This window comes from Myotis brandtii, unplaced genomic scaffold, assembly GCF_000412655.1.
Source record: "Myotis brandtii unplaced genomic scaffold, ASM41265v1 scaffold1525, whole genome shotgun sequence".
NCBI classification, from domain to species: domain Eukaryota; kingdom Metazoa; phylum Chordata; class Mammalia; order Chiroptera; family Vespertilionidae; genus Myotis; species Myotis brandtii.
Window position 1 is genome coordinate 204,435 of NW_005355521.1, and position 7,023 is coordinate 211,457.

Genomic DNA, 7,023 nt, shown 5'->3' on the forward strand with positions numbered 1-7,023 from the left:
GCACACATAAAAACATAACAGAAAATGAAGTTATAAAATGGTGGAGATTATATCATCAAAAATATCAAATACCCAGAAGTCTAAATCTAATGATATGCAAAACATACATATAACATATTGTATGTGATTTGTATGTCAATAAGGTTGTTATAAAGAAACAAAAGTAGTGCAACCAAGATTATGTATATAGTTTTTTTAAATATATATTTTTTACTGTTGATGGTATTACAGATATCTCCCATTCCCTCCCACCTTTTATGAGGAATATTCAGCCCTAGCTGGTTTAGCTCAGTGGATAGACATTGACCTGCAGACTGAAGGGCCCCAGGTTTGATTCAGGTCAAGGTCACATGCCCAGGTGGCAGGCTCAATCCCTGTAGGGGGCATGCAGGAGGCAGCCGATCAATGATTCTCATCATTGATGTTTCTATCTCTCTCTCCCTCTCGCTTCCTCTCTGAAATCAATAAAAATATATTTAAAAAGAAAAGAATATTCACACTTGACCACTAAGTAGAGAGTGGAATTCTTTTTTCTTTGCATCTCATTTACCTGAGAAGAGATCTTTGCTACATTTATCTATATGCACTCTCAGTCCACCCTTAGGGAGGTGGAGTGACTCTTATGATTAGTAAATGTAAGAATGACAACTGAGCATATCAGCTTAGATTAGACTAAAACGTGACCCTGCTCATGGAAAAAACTAGTTCCTTCCTACCACTCAATGTCATCATACATAAAAATGATTCTGTTTTAGTAGATGTATCATCTTTCTAAGATTAAGTCCTCTTTCAGTAGTGGCACTTGACCACAGGTATAATTCATGTCTGCCAAGGTAATTTCTATCAGTAATAAAAAGTTTAGTCCTAGTCTGCTTATTCTTTTTAAAATTGGAATTTTTTTTTATTTAGGCAGGGATTAAGGTTGTTACTAATTGGAATTAAACATATACTGGGATAAATGTACTAAATGTATTAATGTAATAAATGAATTAAATGTATTAAATGTATAACTATATAAAATGTACAGTTAAAGAGACTCATTAAATTTATAATTACTTTCTACTCCAGTAATTAATGAAAAGTAGATGCTTAATATTTGATAGCACTGCTAAAATAACCAGAGCAAAAATTAACAACTTATTTATGCATAGAACTTTGAGAAATATTTCAACTTTTATCAATATCTAGAAATCCAAACTCAATATATAGAGCATTAAAACTTACAACTAAATAGCATTTCAAGCACTGTTTTCTAATAGTTTATGGAAATGAATAACTTTAAAAAAGTGATCAAGTTGATGGACCAGTCAGAGTAAGACAAGTGTCTTGTGATGTCACTTATATGTGGAATCTAATGAACAAAATAAACTAATAAAGTGGAGACAGTCTCATGGATACAGAGAACAGACTGATAGATGTCAGAGGGTGCTGTAGACCAATTCCAGCATGTCATAATTTCAAGAGTTTCATCAAAAGGTTGATGAGACTTGGGGACTTAACAGGGTTGAATCACACATGTAGTCACCTGTTGGGAATGGCTAAAGGAATTTCCCCAAACCTGAATAGGAAATTGACTGTGGCTGCCAGACAGCTAAAAGTCATCTTAATCTACATGTTATTGCCTCCTACTGGCCAAACACCTGAACAGCCATAGGCTATTCCCCAAACTGACAATGCTTCTGTACCCTTTGAAACCTTACCCTTTGAAGTGTATTATCTCCACCTTGCCTTAGGACAAATTGTGTTAATAAAAGCAAGGGTCCTAGACAAGGAGGTAGTCTTCAGTTCCTTTAGCTGAAGGTCCTCTGACCCCCCAATGCCTTTCAAAATTATATCTCATCTCTGGACTCTTTATTAGTCCCTGGATTCCTATGTCATCTACGCACAGCCTTTTCCAGATTCTTGAACCCTTCTTTTTTAAAATATATTTTATTGATTTATTACAGAGAGGAAGGGAGAGGGATAGAGAGTTAGAAACATCAATGAGAGAGAAACATTGATCAGCTGCCTCCTGCACACTCCCTACTGGGGATGTGCCCGCAACCAAGGTACATGCCTTTGATGGGAATCGAACCTGGGACCCTTGAGTCTGCAGGCTGACGCTCTATCCACTGAGCCAAACCAGTTAGGGCATTGAACCCTTCTTGATGCTGGGACAAGAACCCCAGCAAGAGGGGAGGGGTTTGGGGCCTGTGTGAAAATGGTGAAGGAATTAAGTAAAGAAAGAAAAAAAAACCCATAGGCACAGACAATGGTATGGTGATTGTCAGAGGGAAGGGGAGTGGAGGAGATAAAAGTGGGTAAAGAGGAGATAAATGGTGATAGAAAGAGACTTGACTTGGGGTAATAATCACACCATATAATAAACAGATGATGTATTGTAGAATTATATACCAATATAACCCCAATAAATTCAATTGAAAATAAATAATGTAAATAAACAAATAAACTAGGAAGCTGATCTGACATATGATTCTATAGTCAAATAACAAAAAATATTGGTTTTCAATTAATCTGGGCTGAAGGAAGAAAGTTGAGCACAAGGGTCAGAGAGTGATTCGATTTGTTAAAAGTACAAAGCAACAAAAACCCAATAGGATTTTGAAAGTGTTTCTTGAAACACAGAGTTAAAATTGGAGATTCATAAATATTAATATCAAAAAATATATTATAGGCATTCGAACACAGTGGTCAACAGGACAGCAGGGAGGGAGGGAGTGTGACAGAGTAAAGGAGTGAGAAGGTAATGTGTGGACCTGTGTGGTGGGTGTATGTGTGGATTACTGAGGGACAGATATATATCTCAGGAGTCCCAGGGACTGCACACTGGGCTCTCCTAGATGGGGAGCCCATGCTACCACTGCGGGCATTCCCAGGCTGGTGCAGCTTTAGCGTGTAACCCACACCACCTTCTGAGGGAGCAATAGAGGCCAGTAGTGCTGCCACACCAATATCCAGACCGACATCGGACACCAACCCTGGACCTGTGCAAGGGAGCCACTTGCCAGCCCTAACCCCTGTGGAACCACTACCATGCCCCAGGCAGTGCAGAACATGGTACTGCATCATGGGTCCCAGCCATCTGCAGTGAGCACACAGTGGAGAGACCTCCTGAGCTCCGCCTCTTTGCTGGAGCCCAAACGCAGTGTCCCAGGATCCTGGGCTTCAGGTCCCCATGTTGTGAGTGCAAGCCAGGGGTACCCCACACTTCACTCTATCTCTGGTCCCAGTACAGAGCCGCAGCCCAGTGCATGTATCACCCCCATCACAGACAGAGCCTTCGGGACTGCGCCAACTCCAATCCCTGGGACAGACAGAGCTGTTGCCCAGCACACTGGTGAGACCTGGTGTGCCCAGCCACAGGTCACTGGACCGCACTGTAAGTGCGCTGCCAGAGGGACCTAGGGCACCATCCTGCCTTGGGTCTGGGGCTGCACAGTGAATTGCATGCCAGAGGGCTCTGGGTCCCCACAAGGAGTCCCAGAGGAACTGTACACACACCCCCAACCCCAAGAATCTTAAAGGACAACTGAGGGACCAGAACCATGGGAAAAGGGGGTACAACTCAGAGCAGAGACAATAAATGTGTGAAACTTAAGGCAGACCATGCCCCTAAGCTAGCAAGTCCTGGATCATTGGACCACAAGGGTCTTTAACCCCTCAGACCTCAAGCATGAAGCCCAGGGCCAGAAAGAGACAGCAAAAATGGAGGGAAAAAGAAACAACCCCAAAGGAATGAAATGGAAGGATTACCAGGAAAGGAAATAAATGAAATGTAGGCAAGTAATATGTCAGAGAAAGAATTCACAGTAAGGGTCATAAACTTCCTAAACCTGCTGTATGAGAAGATCAACAACATATGTAAGAATAAAGAGGAAATGAAAAATGACATAGCTACAATAAGGAACACAATGGAAGGTTTCAACAATAGACTAAAAGAAACAGAGGACCAAATCAGTGAGTTAGAAGACAGGGTATAAAAACACCCAATGAGAATAGCAATTTGAGAAAAAAATTAGAAAGCAGGAGGAGAGCTAAAGAAAGCTTTGGGACAACATGAAATGAAGCAACATCCATATAATAAGGGTGCGAGGAGGACAAAAAGAGGAACAATAATTAGAAAACCTATTTGAAGTAATAATGACAGAAAAGTTCCCTGATTTGGGGAAGAAAATAGTCACACAAGCACAGAAAGTGTCAAACATGATGAACCTAAAAAGACCCACACCAAGACACATCATAATTACAATGGCAAATGTTAACGACAAAGAGAGAATCATTAAGTTACATACGAGTTATCACCTATTAGGTTATTAAATGATTTATCAACAGAAACACATCAGGCCAGAAAGGAATGGAAGGAAGTATACAGAGTGATGTAAAGCAAGGGACTGAATCCAAAAATACTCTATCCAACAAGGGTATCATTCAAAATTGTTGGGGAAATCAGGAGCTTCACAGGCAAAAATAGGCTAAGGGAGTTTATTACTACTAAGCCAGCAATGCAAGAAATGCTAAAGAGACTGTTGTAAAAAGAAGAAATATAAAGGGAAGAAGAAACACAGGCATAAAGAACAAAAATGGTTAAAAACAAGTACTTATTAATAATAACTTTAAAAGTAAATGGATTAAATTCTTCAATCAAAAGACATCAGTTGGCTGAATCGATAAGAAAACATGACCCATATATATGCTGTTTACACGAGACCCAACTGAGAACAGAGAACCCTCACAGACTAAAAATGAAGAGATGGGAAAAATGTTTTCAGACAAATGGAAATGAAAAACAAAGTTTGAGTAGCAATACTTATATCTGGCAAAATAGACCTCAAAGTGAAGACCACACCAAGAGATAAGGAAGGCCAGTTCATAATACTAAAGGGGTCAATACAACAAGAATATATAACTCTGGTAAACATATGTGCACCTAATACAGGAGCATCAAAATATATTAAAAAAACTACTGGAAGATATCAATGGTGAGATCCACAGCAATACAATAATAATTGGGGACTTTAACACCTCATTTACATCACTGGATAAATCTTCTAGACAAAAAATCAAAAAAGAAACAGCAATCCTAAACTACTCACTAGATCAGATGGAACTAATTGACATCTTCAGAACATTTCACCCCAAAACTACAGAATATACATTCATCTCAAGTGCACGCAGGACATTTTCAAAGATAGACCACATATTGGGACACAAACAAAGTTATCAAATTCAAGAAGATTGAAATCATACCAATCATCTTCTCAGATTACAATGGCAAAAATTAAAAATCAATGAAATGGATATATTACTGGAAAAATACAATCTTCCAAAACTCAATTAGAAAAAAATTTTTAAAAATCTGAATAGGCTGATAACTATGGAGGAAATTGAAGCAATGAATAAAAAACAAAAACAAAAAACAAACAAACAAAAAAACTTCCAGCAAACAAAAGCCCTGGACTGGACAGCTTCACAGGGGAGTTTTATCAAGCATCCCAAGAAAAACTAAAACCTACTCTCCTCAGACTATTCCAAAAAATTCAAGTGGAAGGAACACTTCCAAACTCTTTCTATGAAACCAGCATTACCCTAATCCAAAAATCAGATAAAGACACTACAAAGAAAGAGAATTTCAGGCCAATATCCTTGATGAACATAGATGCTAAAATCCTCAACAAAATTCTAGCAAATTGGATCCAACATTACATTAGAAAGATCATACACTATGACCAAGTGGGATTTATTCTGGGGATGCAAGGATGGTACAATATCCGCAAGTCAATAAACGGGATACATCATATAAACAAATTGAGAAACCAAAATCACATAATCATAAGAATTGATGCAAAAAAAGCAATGTGAGTGTACATAATGCTGGAAAATTATACTCTGGAAAATTGTTGAAATGGTAAATTTTATGTTATACATATTTTGCCAGAATTACTCAGCCATAAAAAAGCATGAAATCTTACCATTTGCAACAGCATTGATTGGGTAAGAGAGTATTATACTTAGTGAAATAAGTCAGTCAATGATAGACAAATGTCATATTATTTCACTTATATGTGTAACCTAAAGAACAAAATAAATAAACAAACAAAACAGAAACAGACTCATAGATACAGAGAAAAGATGGTGGCTGCCAGAGGGGAGAGGGTTGGAAGACTGGATGGAAAGGTGAAGGGACTGAGAAGGTCAAGTTGGTAGTTATAGAATAGTTAAATGGATGTAAAGTACAGCATAGGGAATATAATCAATAATCTATATATATAAAGAGCCAGGGGCCGTCACATCTGAAACAACCGAACAGACAAATGAAAAGGCTGAGTGGGGCGACAGGGTCAGCAGGGGGGTTAGTGAGGGACAACAAAATGACTGAGCAGCAGGCTGCATGGGGTGACCAGGCTGGCGGGGGGGTAGTGACGGGTGACCAAATGACTGAACCACAGGCTGCGTGGGGTGACCATGCCAGCAGGGGGTGCCGTGAGGGGCAATCAAGCCAGCAGGGGTAGCAGTTGGAGGCAACCAGGCCAGCAGGGGGGGCAGTAAGGGGGAACCAGAGCAGCTGGTGGGGGCATTTGGGGGCAACCAGAGGCAGAGTGGTTAGGGGCAATGAGGCAGGCAGACAGAGGGGTTAGGGGCAATCAGGCAGGCAGGCAGGTGAGTGGTTAGGAGCCAGCTGTCCCGGATTGCAAGGAGGAATGTCGGCTGCTGGACATCCCCTGAGGGGTCCCGGATTGGAGAGGGTGCAGGCTGGGCTGAGGGCTCCCCATATACGAATTTTATGCACCGGGCCTATAGTATTGTAATTACTGTATACGGTGCCATGTGGGTGCTGTAAATATCAGGGGGAATACTTTGTAAAGTATATGAATATTTAACCACTATGCTGTACACCTGAAACTAATACAAAATAATATTGAATGTATACAATGATTGAAAAATTATTAGACTTAATAAATGAATTTGGCAATGTATCAGGATACAAAATTAATGCCAAGAAATCTATGGTATTTCTATACACCA

At 39.7% G+C, this 7,023-nt stretch overlaps 1 pseudogene; it reads right to left on the reverse strand.

The window, feature by feature from the left end:
- Positions 1-4,177: 4,177 nt before the first annotated feature.
- Positions 4,178-7,023, reverse strand: part of LOC102243695 — a 6,165-nt pseudogene continuing 3,319 nt past the window's right edge.